The sequence below is a fragment of the Haemaphysalis longicornis genome, unplaced genomic scaffold, assembly GCF_048455015.1.
Source record: "Haemaphysalis longicornis isolate Haplotype H1 unplaced genomic scaffold, Haemaphysalis longicornis Haplotype H1 scaffold_1, whole genome shotgun sequence".
NCBI classification, from domain to species: domain Eukaryota; kingdom Metazoa; phylum Arthropoda; class Arachnida; order Ixodida; family Ixodidae; genus Haemaphysalis; species Haemaphysalis longicornis.
The window spans coordinates 226,202,674-226,220,810 of NW_027526203.1; the positions used below are offsets into that span (position 1 = coordinate 226,202,674).

Here is an 18,137-nt window from a genome sequence, read left to right on the forward strand (position 1 = left end):
TTCAACCGGGGGGCTAGCTTCATGCTGCTGCCGAATGTCGGCTTCCAGTCGCCGAATTATCTCTTCTTTGAAAGCGGCAGCGTCCAGCTGTCGCCGTGCCAATTCTTTCCGTATGAGGTCGATGAATAGGCGCGACATTGTCACTGAGACGAGCCGCTCCCACACAATGCCCGGCATGATATGCCGCCGAGCCGGATACACGCAGGCGGTGACACGCAAAACACAATCTTGCTGGAGCGTCCGCCAGCAAGCAAGCGCAGACGCGCACAAGGAGGCAAGCTAGTGAACGGTGCAAAACGCTTGGGCGAGGAAGACAAAATGGCGCACTGGTCCAACGGCGAAGGCCGGCTTAGTTACAGCGTTGGTGTACTTGCGTGGCTGCGTGGTTGCACATAGGCTCGGGCATCGACTGCGCAAGATGTGAGGGCTGGCGTGAAGGCTGGAGCATTGAAGAGGCATGGCGAGGCGAATCGGACTGCAATGTTTTGTGCAACTGTGGAGTTGAACCTGGTTGAACCACGCGCACTAGCGCGTCCCAGACCTCGCTTGGGCTGGAGCTGCGCTGCGTCGGCGTAATAGCACTAAAGGTGACGCTAGTGATTAGCTAGTGATTATGGCCTAGGCTGGTGTTCACAATTCACACATCAAGCAGCATCTTCCGGAGCTAAAAAAATGAACAGCTATGCACCCAACTGGGAACATTTGGGATAGCGAAAGTTATTTTCTACCAAAAAGGCTCGCTAGCGTTCAGCGAAGCAGACGACCCTATTCCACCTTTCTGGAAAATAACTCGTTGCTTCCTTGCTCCACATGGTGCCGAAGTGGCCGAAGGTAGGCAGAGTGCCCGATAACGCATGGGCAAAGTACCGAAGACTTAAAGAAGCATTTTGACAGGCGCAACTCCAATTGATTCAATCCAAAATTGTAGAACCGAACCGCTGCAAACTTCAAAAAGCGCGCGCTGAGTGCTCACTCAAAAAAAAAAAGAGAAAAAGCCGTTAAACAGTGCAATAAAGGAGTAATTTGTTGCATTAAAAAAAAACTTGGCCTATAAAACGTTTTTCGCTTTTTATTAAGCGAAAATATTTTACTTTTTAGTTTATGCATTTGTGGTAGTAGTTTTCAGCACCACCAGGGGTTCCTCTGTCGCTTCAATTCAAATTTCAAACATAACAACCGTTGGTCGCGTTTGTCATTCCTAAAAGTTGCTCTTGCGTTTGTAAGGTTCTTTGCGCAAAAAAAAATGCTTTTGAGAGAGTAAATAGGTAAATGGTGTTTTACATGCATCTCCAAAATACCTTGCTCAAGCCTTTGTATGCGTGAAGACTGCCACGGTTCCCCAAGCGTCCGGAAACGACTCGGCACGAACAAAGGTGAGTAGCTACTAGCGTGATAAGTAGTAGCAGAGTTTCTTGCGGTCGTCGTTAATGAGATATCACTGCACAGTACCGTAGTTTAGCGAATTCTGTGCGCAGCACACGCCGGTGCCCAGCACCACAATTTGTGAAGTAGTACACGCTTGGGCTTGCAAACTTTTGGCATTACCTTTCTCGTTAAAGAAAACTGTTGAAATGGTACAAGCAGTACAACGAATGCACAGGCTATCAGCCGAGCTCGCGCTGAGCCTTTATGGACTAGTGATGCACAAAACTTTCATAAATTTCGGTGATGTCACAGCACAACGATGGAGTGCAATGTAAATACCCTATTAAGGCAAAATGGGGGGGAGCAACTGTACTTTTTTTTTATAGTTGGCGCCTTTCATGCTGTAACCCCGTTTTTCTTGTTTTTCGCTCGCATTCTCAGATTATATATGACGCACTGGCCGAGAAGAAATAGTAGTAAAAGAAAGCGTCTGAGAACACGTTGACCAGACAGAGTTGTAGTTTCTTCCAGGCTCCACTCATTGTCTGTTGTCACTGCTACCAAGATGACACTAACAAAAAAAAAAAGCAAGAAGTTTGTAGTAAGTCCGCATGTACGCAATGTTTCTCACAGATTCCGGAAAATAGCCAGTAGATAACGCATGTGACTACAGAGACTGAATCAGAAATCGTTTGTAAGGTCCCTTTGATGTGATAAAATCCTACATAGGTCAGTGCGTTTAAGAGCACAGTTTAGCGTATGGACATTACAAATACTAAACAGTTGTTGCGCATTATGGTGCGTCCGCAAACTAAAACTCAACAATACAATAATCCTACTCATAACTCCAAAGAAAACAATGGAAATGACGGAGGAATATTCGTTATTCTGAACACAAATTGTTGGAGTTAATACACCATCTGTTTCCAAAAACCCGTATGAAATGCATGTCGTGCGATTTTGTAATCTGGACCAAAAATAAAGCTGGAGTGGGGCCAATTTAAGACAATTTGCATTGCCACTGACCGTTACCATATCTCCATGCTGCATTTATTGTTGATGTGATCAGTTGTCTTGAGATATTCATGATGGGCATATTTAGTAAATTTCTGTCTGAGCTAAAAATGAAGCTAATAGACTGCACATTTGCCTTACTGCTTGTTCCATTTTAGTTGTCTCTTGTCACATAAAACAGTATGACAAAAGGAGAATGGCATATTATCTAGCTGCAAACGTGTGTTTATGGAGAAAGTTTGCAATGGTATTGCTAGTGTCTGACATATTTTAGTTTTCTTCTGCTAACTCACATTTGAGTTATGAGTAGTACCAGACCTTCCCAAAATATTGTGTGCATGTTCAAGGCACTGCCCTAGAGTTTTATTCATTCCAAGCCTTTCACTGTAGCAGGTTTGAGATTTTTGAATAAGATAAGCTCATTCACAGGCAAAGGCCGGTGAATGAGCTTTTGACTTCTTTTTTGTCCTTGTGCAGTAGGATATTTTCATGTTAGAGTAGTAAAACCCCTCTGCATCCTTGTTTACCTCGAGATAAGTTTTGCTTACCTTAAGTTTCAAACTTCTTTAATTCTCAGTGCTTTAGTTGTGTACACTTTATTATTTCGCATTTTTGCCGGCATCTGGTCGGTGCGTTCAGGGCGCCTTTTCAAGCCCTGGATGTCAACAAAGCTGCCAAGGAGGTGTCGCTGATCAACCTGTCCATGTGTGAGTAGGCCAAGCCGCGCTTGCACAGGGTCAATTAGGACGTTTCTCATTTACAGAAGGTAACCACTTTTTGTGTATAGCTGATGTTGCAATTGGAATTTTCCTTGCATTCCCATGATGTGTTTACAGTGCAATTAACCAGTTATGCTGGGTGCATCAGGTTTTGGCAGGATGTGGTATGCAATTTGTGTGCACTAAATGAGAGAGAAGCTGTGCAATTTGTGCTCACTGCCGTTCATGTTACCGCTTTGCATAGAGCTGCCCTTGTGTCTAGTTTTCTTGTCTTCAGGTTTCACCTAGGAATATTTATAACTACGTTCATTGGGTTGTCCTAGGTTGTTATATGTACTCTAGAGTGGCTTAAAGTGGCGTCAAAATGATGTTAGGGCAGGAGATGACAAAGGCTTCAATTTCAGCATCGTACCTGGGAGATCAAGTGGTTGCTGTTTAGCCAGCTGCAGGGCAATTCGACGGGCTTGCAAACCTCAGAGCTTTGTCACTTGTGGCTTAGCAATGTTTATCACACCGTTATATCCTATTTCCTAAGGTAAATGCGTGTTTTCCCCTTCCGAACTGCTATTTGCACCTATTGGTCCAGTAATCATAAAATGTCCCAGGTGGTGGCCTCTGGATGGGAGGGCCCTGGTTGGTCTCCTGCTCTGGTGGCCGAGGTGCAACTGGAAATCCTGGGCAAGCGCAGCAAACAACGGACGGCCCCACTGTGGGCAGCTCAGCTGGCCTGGGCCATCGTCCGAGATGACCTGAAGGGCCACACCCTGGCCTATTCGGGCGGCTCTGTGCGGCAGCGACAGGGCTCGGCCTCAGCAGGCGCTATGCTAGGGGAGGTCACCCGGCAGGCGCTGCTGTAGTGTGCTGTATCCTCAGCCACAGCCGAGCTGGTGGGTGTCAGCCTGGACCTGACCCCAGCGCTGTGCCCTGCAATGCTACTCCCGGGTGGCCCTGCTGCGCATCCGGAGGGCGACTTGTGCTCACTCAAGGTGCATGGAGTGCTGTATCGGGGCGCCTGGCTGCGGCCGCAGTGGGAGCTCAAGGGCAACGAACCAGTGATGTGATATCTGCGCCGAACCGTGCCGAAAGGTAAATCCTGCTACATCCTTCTTCATTTCAAGCAATCTGCGCCAATCTTGTGCCGAAGCTTCGTTTCGCCGGGTTTCCGCAATGTGTTGGCTCTGGTGGGAGGAGTCCTTTACGCCACGGGCGTTGAAGGCATCTTTTACGTAAAATGAAGTGGAAGGAAGTTTTTACATAAAATGTGCTGAGTGCCTTCTGCACGACTGCCTTTCAACGACTGCCTTTCATTTCGCAGAGCCTGCGCTTCTTAAGCCCACAGCTGAGGAAAGAAAAGTCCTCTAGAGCTCATTTTAGGGTGCTGCAAGTGATCTAACCGATGAATTGACTTTGATGGATGAGTACATGCTCGTCCAGCTTGAACATGTTGATCAGATCCGTCTACACGAATTAACGAGTATTGGCAGCAGAGTTTTGAAAAGGAGGCTAACAACAAAACCAAATTCCCTCTCTTGGCTTGGCTAGTGAAGGCATTGCTGTGCATTCCACATAGAAAAGCGGTTGGGGAAATGGGCTTCAATAAGAACTGCCGGCACCTTAATGAAAGGGCTCAGTGTGCGATACAAACTGTTCATGGCATCAGGCACATTGTTTCGTTCTTCAAGTGCTTTGACGGAGATGCAAGTCACTTCAATGTGACACCAGAGGTTTTGAGAGCAGTACAAACATCGAGCAAAGACTGCCAAGAGCGCATTGCGGCTGAAAAGCTCAGGCAGCTAAGCAGTGGTGTCTTGACCCAGCCAAGGCTGGTCCTAGTCATGATGCCCGAGACAGGCTCCAGCAAGAAGTGGAGACCACAAAAATAACATGGTGGCGAATACGGAGCATCTAATTAGCCTCGACATAAAGTCCAAGAGCTTCAGGTATGTCGAAAGTGGGCAGTCTCTTTTACCTGAGGGTAAAGCTAGAATGGTGGCAGCACTGGACAAAATGGCACAAAAAACAACTTTGGACCTGTCACGATAGTTCTACTTTCATGCATGTTTAACCAGAGAAACGTGGGTTTAGCGCAAGTGTCTGTTTTGTTTCGTTACATTTTTGCTTACTTAAACAAGCTCAAAGGTGTTTTCAGGGAATCTTGTCATATTGTGTTTTATTGCCATGTAGTCGTTTTAGCTTCAGGATGTTGTTTTCGTGTACATCAAACTGTCCACTAGGTGACTGTGTTTCGTTCATTCTGGTTTCATGAAAAGTTCTGTAGCCTACCGAATTGAATGCTACCCCGATAGTCGTTTTTTAAATGAAAGTCAAGTTCCTTCATGATCTGTTGGCTCATGTGGTGTATGTACACATCGCATGAACTCTTTTGGTGCTTGTCCTGAGGCATTTCATAGTCACTGCTAAAAGACGTCTGTGCGGCAGAAACTCGTCTGTACCGAAGGCATTTTACTTGTTTAAACATTTCTGTGTGCCCAGGATGCTGCTTTTGGGGCTCCTCTTAGTTGTTTTCCTCCCCTTCCAGCAGCTCTCAGCCGTCCTGTGCCCCATGTGGGTTCCAAGCAGAGAAACACCACCTGGAGGTGGCTGACAGCCCTGCCTGCTGGCCATGGAGAGTGGCCAGATTTAACAACAGGGAGGCGAGCTGCTGGCCGCACGGCGGAATCTTCGGCTGCTGGACCAGCTGCTGTTGCTGCCGGGCTGTGCCAGGGAGCGGGACAAAGTCCACAAGGTCCTGGGCTCCTACCTGGATGCCTCAGGAGTCATCCCCATGCCTCACCTCCCAGCCCGGTTGATTTGGAACAACATTGAGGAACTGAGGGTTTGTTTGATTGTTATCTTCTCTTGTGCATGTGTGTGTGCGTCTTTTTTAATGCCCCTTTTTAAGCGTCACTGAAGTGATTTGTAAATATTGCAGGAATACTAGTGCGAATTGTAGTCTGGAGTCTCTAGGCCATATTTTCACCACTCGCGGCATTTCCGTGAATTTATTCGGTAGAAATAATAATTCAAAAATGCGGCCTTCCTCCGCATCCTTCTTGCTGATTTCCTGACATTTTGTGTGACATCAAAACAAGGTGGTTTGGCTGCACTACTGTGCGGCTCGCCGACCCTCCGACAGAGTCAGTCGGTCCAGCGTATAGTCTTCTGGCCGCCAGTGGGTCGTCTTAATTTGTTTGCTCAGTTGAAACTAAACCATGACCCATTTGTGCCTGGAAATATCTGCCTTTAGTTTGTTAGTTTGTAGACTGTATTCTGTTTTAACTCACTCCACACATGCGACGCTCCGCTGACTGGTGCGCTAGTGAAAAAAATCAAAGGCCAATTGAAGGTGGGAGAAGCTTTATCAAAGTTAATAAATGTACAAAAAAGAAAACTGCACATAAAACAAGGACACAAGAGAAGACAAATAGACACATAGGGTGCAGACTAGCAAGTGATTTTTCATTTTAGTGAAAAACACATCATGAAGGAAACTGCGGTAACCTAGGGCACAGAACAAAGGTAAACAACCAAAACCACAGCCAAAAGACTGAGCGCAACACGGGGGCAAAGAACCCTACACTAGGCATGTGCAATCGCTTCACACATAAACAAACAAGGTGAGGGCCGGGGTAGTCCAAGGACACTAAAAATCACCCCCAAGAGTCCCGTTACGATACACGATCTCGGTGCTTAGTAGGGACACTGATGGTGAACTGACGCAATCTTCGCCTTGATTTTGTCAGGGTTTATTCACACACAACCACCGCTCCACGACCTCGACTACTCCACGACTTCCCGCCGAGTCCCGAGTTCCCCCGCGCACACACACACCGCACCGCGCCCAGAGGGCGCCACCTACACCACCATCCCTCGTGGATGGATGTCCTCACAGCCTGCCCACCCCTTGAACTGTGAAGCAGCCGCTGACCACGGGGGGTGGTACTTGAGTAGCTGGTCCACGTGAGCAGTGCCACAGGCTCTGCCTGTGCTTGGGTGGACCAGCTTGAACGTGTTCGCGCCGAGACGCTGGTGGATCCGAAACGGTCCTGTACGCCTCGGCGCGAGCTTTGACGAGACTCCCCTGGCAGCATCGCTGAGGATGTGGACGTCGCGCAGCACGAGGTCGCCTACTTTCAAGGTAGTGGCCCGGCGCCGTTGGTTGTAATAGCGTTGCTGGGTGTCCCAGGCGCGTTGTTGATGCTGTTGTGCAGCAGCCAAAACCTGTGCCAAGTGGCTCTGGAGTTCTGCGGCGAAGGTATGAGGGGCTGATGCGGCCGGCTCGACATCATGCTTCTCTTCCGCTGGCTGCCACAGGGTCTTCAGCTCCCTCCCATAGCACAGGAGAGCCGGTGTGTAGCCAGTGGCCGCGCTCACAGCAGTGCGCATGGCAAAAGCAATTTCAGGGATGTGGAGGTCCCAGCTCTTGTGATCCTTGCAGTACGCACGTAGCGACTGCTTAATCGTGCCATTGTGCCGCTCTACCATTTGCCCCGCTGGCCTGTACGGGACAGTGTGGCGTTCTGCAATGCCCCACTGCCTAAGCAAGCTCTTCCACAGTCTGCTGACGAAGGGCTTCCCATTGTCGCTGGAAATAGCTGTGGGCACTCCATGCCTGCAAAAGACCTCGTGCATTCTGCTGGCTATCTGCTGGGTGGTTGCTGCTCTCAGTGGGAACAGCTCAACAAACTTCGTAAACTTGTCAATGATGACGAGTAGGTACTTGTTCCTGCGTGGACTGGTAGGCAGTGGACCAATCAGATCCACACTTAGCTCTTCCATTGGTGCTGCTGGCCACTGGCTGGCCATAAATCCCTGTGGCTTCTGGCGGATTGCCTTTGTCCTCTGGCAGACCTGACAAGAGCGGATATACTTGGACACATCACCACGCATGCCCAGCCACACATACTTGTCAGAGATGCGTCGCAGTGTCTTGAAGAACCCAGCGTGGGCACTTGTTGGATGGTCATGGCCTATTTGCAAGACCAAGGCGCGAAGGTGAGCAGGCAACCAGGCAACTGTACGGTCGCCACGGCTCTGCACTAGAAGTCCTGACGACTCAATGCGGGACGTGGATGCCAGATCCCCCACACGGCGGCTTTCGGCATTATCTTCCTGCAGGCATTCACCTTGGACAGTCCTTGCTATGTCCCGCAAAAGGGGGTCCTTTTGCTGTTCCTGTGCCAGTTTCTCCGCACTATTCACGACAGTCAGGTCTTCAATGGCAGTCACCAGGCAGTTGTCGGCAAACTTGACTGAGCCTTCATCCGAGTGCAACTGAAGTGGGAACAGGGTCTCGGGCAGACCCTCAGCAACATCATTAGGGCTTGCTTCAACTGGTGCCCGGCTTAAAGCATCGGCTGGTATGTTAGCCTTTCCACGGCGGTGTTTGATTTTGCACTGGAACCCCTGAAGGCGCAGCACCCAGCGTCGCACCCGTGGAGATGCCTGCTCAGTGGAAAACATGTGAATTCCAAGTAGGGCCGGAATTTGTCCACAGCCCATACAACTGCCAAACATTCCCACTCTTGCACTGTGTAGTTAAACTCGGCATCTGACAACCCTCTGCTGATAAATGAAACTGGCCTGAGAATGCCATCCTGCTGCTGCAGTAGCACTGCTGCTATGCCAGCACTGCTGGCATCTGTCTCAACAACAAATGGGGCATTTAGGTCGGGCAAACAGAGGACTGCACCCGTTGCCAATGCTGTTCGGAGAGTTGTGAATGAATGCTGTTCACTGCTGGTCCACTGCCACTTTTGTTTCCGTTTCAGCAAGTTGGTCAATGGTTTGGCGAGGACCGAGAATTGTGGAATAAAGTTCCTGTAGTAGCCAGTGAGGCCCAGGAAGGCCTGTAGCTGCTTGACGTTAGAAGGTTGTGGGTAGTCGGCGACTGCACGTACCTTTTCCGGGTCTGGTCGGCACTCGCCGGGGGAGATGACGTGCCCCAAAAACGTGAGGGACTGTCTGCAGAGTTGCACCTTGTCGGGGTTGATTGTGAGCCCTGCCTGCTTGATACGCTCCAGCACCTCACGGACATGCACCAAATGGTCCTCCAGCGTTGGAGAGTACACCAGCACATCGTCGAGGAAGGCCATGGCGCACTGGTGGTTGATGCCGTCGAGCACTCTGTCCATCAGGGCCTGGAATGTGGCAGGCCCTCCTGCCACACCAAACGGCATCCTTGTGAACTCGAAGGTACCCCTGTGGCATATGAACGCAGTCTTCTCGATGTCTTGTTCCCTTAGTGGGATCTGGAAGAACCCTTGGGAGAGGTCGAAACTTGTGAACCATCTGGCGTTACCCAGCTGGGCCAACAACCAATCGCTGCGTGGCATTGGGTACACTGGGACCTTGGTTCGGGAGTTCAGGGATCGGTAATCTATGGCCACGCGGTAGCCCCCCGACTTCTTGCCCACCAGGACCGGTGCACTTGTCCAGCGGCTGTTGCTGCGTCTGATCAGGCCTGCACCCAGCATTTCATCCAAGCAGGAGTCCATGATGCCTTTTTTCTTGGGGTTGACTGGGCGCAGCTTCGTGCGCACAGGGGCACTGTCACCTGTGTCAATGGAGTGCTTGACCAGGCTGGTGCAACCTGGAGACTTGGTAAATAGTGCCCCATACTCCTCTAGCAGAGCCTCAAATCTGCCTTGGCTGTCTGACTGCTGTTCCGAGTGCACCGCCGTGCTGCAGGTCATCACAGTGTCCGAAGGGTGCTCGAACAGCCATTCGAGGCAGTAGGCACCCTCCAATGGTTCAGGGGTGGCCCTTTTGTCAGCCTTCGCAAACGGCACTACCAGCTGTGGCTCCATGCCCACGGTCCACCCTCCGAGGCCAATGTGCAAGGATATGCCCGTGGCCGTCAAGAAGTCCCGGCCCAGCACAACATCCTGGCACAAATCAGGAAGGCACAAAAATCTCTGTACGCGACAGCCGCCGTCCCACTCCATTTGGCACCTGATGGAAGTGGTGCTTTGGGACCAACCTGATGCCAGGCGAAGTGTCCGCATTTCTCGCTTGTCTTTGGCTCCAGCTGAGCACGCTGCGCTGATAGCCAGAGGTCCCAGAAGGCTCACACTGGATCCTGTGTCGAGCAGCGCGCGGAACGTCCCGTTCCCGATTCGCACCTCCAGGATTGGCTCCTTCTTTCCGGCCGTAGATGCAACTTGCATTGCGGCGCCGTAGACACTCACCGGGCCTGTGCCTACTGGCGCCAGTTTCCCGGGCACTGTGCCTGGAAGTGCCCTGGCTGGCGGCACAGGAAGCAAACGCCACGGTCCTGTGGGCGTCCCGTCGCACAGTTGCGTGCGATGTGGCCGACGCCACCGCATCGCCGGCAAACAATTTGCTGTCGTCCCGCTGCTGGTTGCTGTGGCAGTGCGCCGCTGGGCGGAATGGCGGGCCACCTGTCGCGTTGGTACGAAGGCTGCACGGCAGCGGGGTGGAGCGGCCACGCACACGCGGGCGCCCCTGCTCCCACGAAGGAGACGGCGTGCTGGCTCATTGTAGCGACGTTGGAGACGCCAGGGGCCATATAGGCCAGGTCGCGCGCGACCTGGTTGGTCTTGGGCGGCGGGGGCCGATACTGCTGCCGGCGCCGCGCACGTTCCATCAGGCCGTCAGCCGCGGCCGCTAGCTCCTTCAAGTCCTTGAAGGTCGACCCAGCTGCCAAATCTTGTAGGTCGGGGTGCATTTGGCGCAGCACTCGGTCGACTTTCTCCGAGTCCGGCACGTTTTCGCCGATCCTTTCATAATAGGCGGCGACGACGTAAATAAACTCCCGCAGGTTTTCTTGCGGGTGCTGCGTCCGTTCGTCCAGCTCCTGCTTCAGCCGAAGCTTCTCGTCGATGGACGCGAACTCTTTCTTGAAAGCTTCGGCGAAGCCGTCCCAGCTTTCAAAGGGTCCCGCGAAGCGGTACCAAAGCTTTGCGCTCCCCTCCAAGGCCGTCGCGATCACCCGCCGGACGCGGTCTCCCGTCGGTATGTCCGCAGCCACGCAGAAGTTTTAGACCTTGTCCAGGAACTCCTGCGGTGACTGCAGATCACGGAATCCTTCGAACTTGGGCATCGCTGCGGGTGCTGTCACGGTCGCTGGCCGCGCTTCGGCGATACCGGCGCGAACAAAGGGTGCCGCCATGTTTACGCTTGCCGTCGAGGCGGCCGGCACAGCGGCGGCCATTATCGCGTCGCGCACTTGCGCGGCGACGCGCTCCCTTTCCATAGGGGATCCGTTTGTCTGTTGCAAAAGCAACTGCACAAATTGGTCCGTTATAGGCTTCATCCCGGACGAGCCCCCACTTGTCAGGGTTTATTCACACACAACCACCGCTCCACGACCTCGACTACTCCACGACTTCCCGCCGAGTCCCGAGTTCCCCCGCGCACACACACACCGCACCGCGCCCAGAGGCCGCCACCTACACCACCATCCCTCGTGGATGGATGTCCTCACAATTTTCAGAATCGCGTACGCTTCAAAAATCTCCTTGCTGCACGCACCCCTGTAACGCTTTGTCACTTTGCATGCTTTGAGGCGTGGCGCACAGCCTTTGCAGTCTTTACAGTTGGTGGCCAGGTTGCTGCCGGTAAAAGTGCGGAGGCTGTCGGCGTGTACCTTCAGTAAATCATTAATGCATCGGCCCATTTGGCCAGTGTACGATCACCCACAAGACAAGGGTGTTTCGTAGACGACGCAGCTTGACAGTTAAAAAAGCAAGGCTAAAACGGGGGCTAGTTGGTTATACATCTTCTTAAACCGCGCTGTTCTAAAACTTAGACAAGGGAAGAGCACACAAGGATGGGGCAAAGCGCGAGTCCCGTCCTTGTGTGCTCTTCCCTTGTCTAAGTTTTAAAACCGCGCGGTTCAAGAAGAGTTAACAAAGCGCTTCTCGTGTCTTTTCTGGCACCTCGCATGTCTATTTTCTTCAGAGTTTACACGCTTACACAACTTGTGTAGCTTGTTAGGTGCCGAAAAAACAACACGAACCCCCACCTTTTCCTTAGCTTTCTTGATCCTGTACCCAACATTGTGGACGTAAGATAAAACGGCCATCTTGTCGCCCTTGTCCCGTTCGCACCTCGTCTTCTTGGGGCGTGACTCGACAAGAAGCTTCTTGCCAACTGCCAAGATAAGGTCGCAAGGAAACCCTGCTTCCTTCAGTCGCTCCACCTGGGAACAGAAACTTGCCTCAGCTTGGTGTGTGCACGAGCGCTGCAGCGCATTCCCGAGAGCTGACGTGAAGTGAAGCAGTCCTTTTTGGATCGAGGGGAATAGATCCAACACACATGGTCACAGTTCACCTTGGAGCACCGCCAAGGTGAACAATCCCCCAGAAGCACCGGTCGGGGGATTGATGCAGTTTTTGGATATGGAGCCCAAGGTGAACTGTGACCATGTGTGTTGGATCTATTCCCCTCGATCCAAAAAGGACTGCTTCACTTCACGTCAGCTCTCGGGAATGCGCTGCAGCGCTCGTGCACACACCAAGCTGAGGCAAGTTTCTGTTCCCAGGTGGAGCGACTGAAGGAAGCAGGGTTTCCTTGCGACCTTATCTTGGCAGTTGGCAAGAAGCTTCTTGTCGAGTCACGCCCCAAGAAGACGAGGTGCGAACGGGACAAGGGCGACAAGATGGCCGTTTTATCTTACGTCCACAATGTTGGGTACAGGATCAAGAAAGCTAAGGAAAAGGTGGGGGTTCGTGTTGTTTTTTCGGCACCTAACAAGCTACACAAGTTGTGTAAGCGTGTAAACTCTGAAGAAAATAGACATGCGAGGTGCCAGAAAAGACACGAGAAGTGCTTTTTTAACTGTCAAGCATGCGTCGTCTACAAAACCCCCTTGTCCAGTGGATGATCAACTGAGGGTACACGCCGACAGCCTCCGCACTTTTACTGGCAGCAACCTGGCCACCCACTGTAAAGAACTGCAAAGGCTGTGCGCCACGCCTCGAAGCACGCAAATTTACAAAGCATTACAGGGGTGCGCGCAGGAGGGAGATTTTTGCAGTACGCGATTCTGAAAAAAAGGCGAAGATTGCGTTTCGTGACTGGACTTTTGGGTGTGATTTGGTTGTTCATCTTAGTCCTGTGCCCTAGGTTATCGCACATGTGTAGATCGCAGTTTCCTTCATGATGTGTTTTTCACTCAAATAAAAAATCACTTGCTAGTCTGCGCCCTGTGTGTCTAGTCGTCTTCTCTTGTGTCCTCGTTTTAATCGCAGTTTTCTTTTTCGGAATGTACCAACTAGCCCAAGCTTGCATTCTATTCTACTTAATATAGGTACTAAGAAAATAAGGTCAACTGAAACTTACCATACAGGGAAAAATCAGGGTGCATGAAGCGCTTTTTTGTGCTGGGTGAACTAGCACAGCAGTCACCAGCACGATCACACATCTATAAACGCTTTTCTGCTAAAGGAATGCAGTCACTAAAGGTGAGGTATTTGTGAAAATTTGAGGGATGCTTACTGCAGAAGTGCTATTCAAGAAATAGTCGTCTGGGCTGCTTGGAATGCCGAACCTAGATAAAAATGTGAACTGGGTATACATTATATACATTATACTTATGCTTTTGCCAACACTGGCTTATGGCGGAGTGATCTGGAGCACTAGGTATATTGTTATGCAATTCGCAAGCTGAAATCCCATAGCACTAAGTGGTTTATTTGTTTTTGGGCGGTATTTTCTATACTAAATTCACAATTTTGGCGCTGTTTCTGTAAATCTGGCAAAACTTTGTCGTTTCTGTAAACCTAGCAAAACTTAAGGGTGTGCAAATTATGCGAGTAAATACGGTATTTTACAGAACTGAAACAAACTGGTTTGAATTCTAATCTTGGACATTGTCCAATTACGTAGTAACTTGTATGAACGTCACTGCTTTAGTTGCTGTGGCTGCCTAAGACCGCGCATGGCAGTTTTTCCCCTTTCAGGCCTCGTAAAATAAATACCGCCTTATCGACAGGATAAACGATGAAAAGTGTGTTTATTTGAGCCATTATACGCAGTTCAAACAAAAAAGACAGGAGCTTGACAAATTCACTTCGGTGTCCTTTTAATACCCTACAACCCGCCGTCAGTGGCTAAGGCGTTCAGCTGAGCCTGAGGTTGCAGGTTCGCTTCTCAATTGTGGCGGCCGCTTTTCTGATGGAGGTCGAAAGCAAAAACGCCCTTGTGCTCGAGATCCCGTGCAGGTGGTCAACATGTTAAAGGAGTACTGACACCAAATTTAGAGGCCTAAATAACGATATAATTGGCTTCAGTAGTTTGTACAGATTACCCACAGAAATTTTTGGAGCGATCCGAGGCTGGAAACGCATCAAAAATCGATTTTAATTGCCCTGGCCGCGAACTATTACAAATCGGCAGCACTAGCGAAATCGCTTAGGGTGTGACGTCAGGCTATCCGCGATTTTGCGGCCGATTCAGCATGACGTCATACAGTTGTTTCCGGAACCGGAAGCGATAGCCTGCGCTGTTGTTGTGGGCGGTCTCGCTTCGATAGGAGGTTTGGCTTGGCTGCGGTACCGCTGTGAGCAAGGCTTGCGAAGTGCGCACTTCACGTTTCCGCGCAGGTATTGCCATCTCTCGACCGGTCGGCGCACCGCCCGCCGCGCGCCGCGGGGGGCCGGTCAGCGTATACGCTTGCATCGCGGCAGATATCTGATCGCCGCTTTTAAAATAAGCCCTGATAACAATCCCAAGCACAATTTTTCACCACACTAACACCTACTTTCTCGCATGTGGAACTTCATTTTAACGATCAGATTGATTCAGAAGAGCAGCGACAAGCGGTTGCTACCGTCTTGCTACCGTGGTCTGCGCCGGATCGAGCCGCTGAGTGTCCGAGCTGGCAGGCGCGGCCGGCGTGTGCGCGAACTGTTTCCGAAGGCAGGAAACGCTTCACGATTGCCTGCTTTATCCATTTTTTGCGATTAAACGCGCGGGATCTACAAATTCAGCTCAGCGATAGTCGTAGTTGACCATGGAGCAAAAACGGTGGGCGGAGCGACGCCGACGACGCATCGCATGCACGCATCGGGTCATGTGTCTCAAATTCACGCGTACGACTAGTCGTGGTGACAGTCGTAACGATCAGTCGCATGCGAATCGAGTGTACAAATCGTACATGTGTCCAGCGCTTTAGTGTGAACCGCGTGCAATCCGTAGCAGACGATGCAGCGAACGTCCCTGACGTCACGGAGACCATGACGTCACGGTCCGACGTCACGGAGACCGTGACGTCAGGCAGTCCGCTTGCAGGCTCTCCTTCGAACGGCCATTTTCCCGCGCGGCGACCGAATTTGAAAGTGGTTGCAATAAACGTGCTATAATTAATTATATGTTGGTGGCTGACGCCTTTCGGTTCGATTTTCGTAATTACTGGGACCATAGGTATTCTTTACAGCATAAAAACTGAAAGCGAGAAATTTCGTGTCAGTACTCCTTTAATCTGGGGCCCTCCACTACGGCGCACCTCATCGCCTGTGTAGCGTCGGCGCGTAAAACATAATACCCCCTCGTGCCTTTGTCTCCTCTCTATCTGCCTGTCATGCCCTCCCCCACTCCCCACACGAGTGGACATACTGGTGTCCATCCCTAGGTGTGACAATTTACAGCTGCAGGTGCACATTCCTTTCTGCCTTCCTGGAAATTCATTCATTTTTGTAAAGGATAAAAATTACTGCAGCCTAATTCTTATACTTGCTTTCTGGCACCTATACCCATCAATAATACAGTCGAACCCCACTACAACGAACTCCGCTTCAACGAAATTTCCGTTTCGACGAAAAATTTCCAATTCCCCATCAGTTAGCCAGAGAAGTCAGTGCAACACAGTCCTCGCCCCAACGAACCATTTGTCTAGCTTGCTTTCGCATCAACGAAATTTAATAAGTAGCTGTCTGTCTGATACCTTTCACTGCTCACTACTGGTACACATTGTAAGTGACACAGTGCCTTGTGTTCTACCCAGGCATCCTGCTGGCACGGGCAACACGGCTGGAGGCAAGAAGCAAGGACACTCAGCTTCATGGGAACAAGCCAGACTGCTGATGACTGCCACATGAAGCTATCATCCCTGTTTACAAGTATATAGCGGGTTGACGGTTACCTTTTTTTGTGAGAGCTTTCTCCTGTAATTCCTTCTACTTTAATGCATATGTTGCTTTAATGTTGCACTACAAATAAAGCTTGGTTTTCAAAAGATTACAGGTTGATTTTATCATTTTGTACACAGGACACAAAACATGTGAAATGAGACCTAGCTGGCATGAAGCAACTCTATTCTTAAGAGTTTATGCGAATACCCCCTATTTATGTTGTGCTAACATTACCTTCAGTTGTGCTGCCCGCTTGATGCTTTATCTGTTCGCACAGGCCGGTTGTGGATGTTGCTGCCAGCTGTCAACAATTAACATGCCCAGTGGTTGCTTCCAGAACACTCGGCAATGACCAGCCCTTCTCCGATTAAGTATCTTTTAAACTGCGTGCCAGTTTAAGCAAAGATATTTATTCGGAGAACAGCGGGCAGTCAAGTCGGTGTTCCAAAAGCAGCTGCTGGGTGCGTCAATTGTGGGGACAGCTCGTAGCGATATTTCAGGCTAGCCTGTGTGTACAGAGAAAGAATTTAGTGGGTGCCACGAAGGAGCCCCTGAGTAAACGTGGATAACGTAATTCCTGAAACCTCTTGAAAAGGTCTTAAAACTCATTGAAAAGAAGTTGTATAGACGTCAACAAGAAAGTGCTGAGACATCCTACAAGAAGTCCTGTAGATGTCTTGCAAGCACCCAGATAGACGGCTATAAGCGTTGCGTTAGCACAGCTACAAGACTTCTTCAGGACGGCTTTTATAAATAACTTCTTCGCCAAGATGTCTCTAAGCAGTTCGAATCGTCTTGTGTAGATGTCATTTAGATTTACAATAGCCCTTTTTGCGTTTCATGGGGTATACGTAAAATTAGCAACTCGATACAGTTGAATAAATGTTTATTCCTCCTCCTGAGTATAACCAACGACTGTCCAAAAATGGTATTTATTTTAGAAAAGGTACGGGAAGGACCCGATCACACAGGCGCTTGCGGGTGTAAAATACGTGTCGGGTAATGTATGGGCGATAGCGCACGGGTCTTGTGCAGTGTAAATGTTTTTGTTTGTTTCTTCTTTCTATAAGGACACAGCGCAATTTTACAAAGGTGTGGAATTTGCACGCGTATGCACAGGTCTTGTCGCTTCTTACCCGTTTCGCATACTAAACTTTTATCCTTTAAATAATCACCACGCCACCTTCAAAAAAGCACCCTTCGACGTTCCCGAAACGGCAGACGACTGCGCTCAACAATACGAAAAGTGCAATGTGTGGAAGCAATGTTTATAACACGTTTCACACTCAAGCGGTGACCACAGCGAAGATGTTTCGTGGAATTAAACCAGCGCATTAACCCGCGACGGCCGCTGATTATTGCGTTTCTAGAGGAAATGCGCACGCAGAGGTAACTATGTCGTTGCTTACTGCCAAACGAGCGCCCATAGTGGTTGTATTGCCGTGTGCAGCACGCGTCTTTCGCCGCACGCAACGTGAAAAAGCAGACGACGCGAGAGCGCCATCCACACTAGGAGCGGTTCGTCCCGCCGCCGCCAGGGGCCGACTGTGTTCGCGCTCGGGGCGAATAGATGGCGAACAGCGTTTGGACCGTTTTGACAGGTCCAAACGCTGTTTGTCAGCGCAGCCCCAGAGAGACCAATGCGACCGGTGGGCAAAGAAAACAAACACAAGCAGAGCTGAATACCTGAGTCCTGCAGTGCCGGAACGCTGGAGCAGGCCCGCAAACTGACGGCGTCCCCTCTAAGTAACGACGAGGTTGCAACTGGGTGTAAATGTTCGAAGGTGTCAAAAACACCTGTTACCAGTGCTATCGAGCTACCAGTGCTATCGAGCGCATCTAATAGAACGACAGTAAGGTTAACCTCATTTAAAGACTGTACTACAGAACGCCGAACGGCCCGAACATGCCGCCAACATCCCGAGTCTTTTCTTTGCGTTCT

At 50.4% G+C, this 18,137-nt stretch overlaps 1 protein-coding gene and 1 long non-coding RNA gene across 3 annotated transcripts in view; one reads left to right on the top strand and one right to left on the bottom strand.

Annotated features, from left to right (window-relative positions):
- The window catches only part of LOC144142455 (uncharacterized), a 180,974-nt gene extending 163,043 nt beyond the window's left edge, over positions 1 to 17,931 (bottom strand). Inside the window, exon 1 of the mRNA XM_077674001.1 lies at positions 17,882 to 17,931. The gene's annotated coding sequence lies outside the window, so the exon portion shown is untranslated. The remainder of the gene's footprint in view (positions 1 to 17,881) is intronic.
- Positions 1,052 to 16,384, top strand: LOC144142431 (uncharacterized). 2 transcript variants are annotated; one of them, XR_013316985.1, is made up of 5 exons: positions 1,052 to 1,373; positions 3,019 to 3,086; positions 3,704 to 4,184; positions 5,638 to 5,934; positions 16,069 to 16,384. It is a non-coding gene; the product is annotated as an uncharacterized LOC144142431 (long non-coding RNA). The 2 variants fall into 2 exon arrangements; XR_013316987.1 differs by having other exon boundaries at positions 5,641 to 5,934.
- Positions 17,932 to 18,137: the final 206 nt, after the last annotated feature.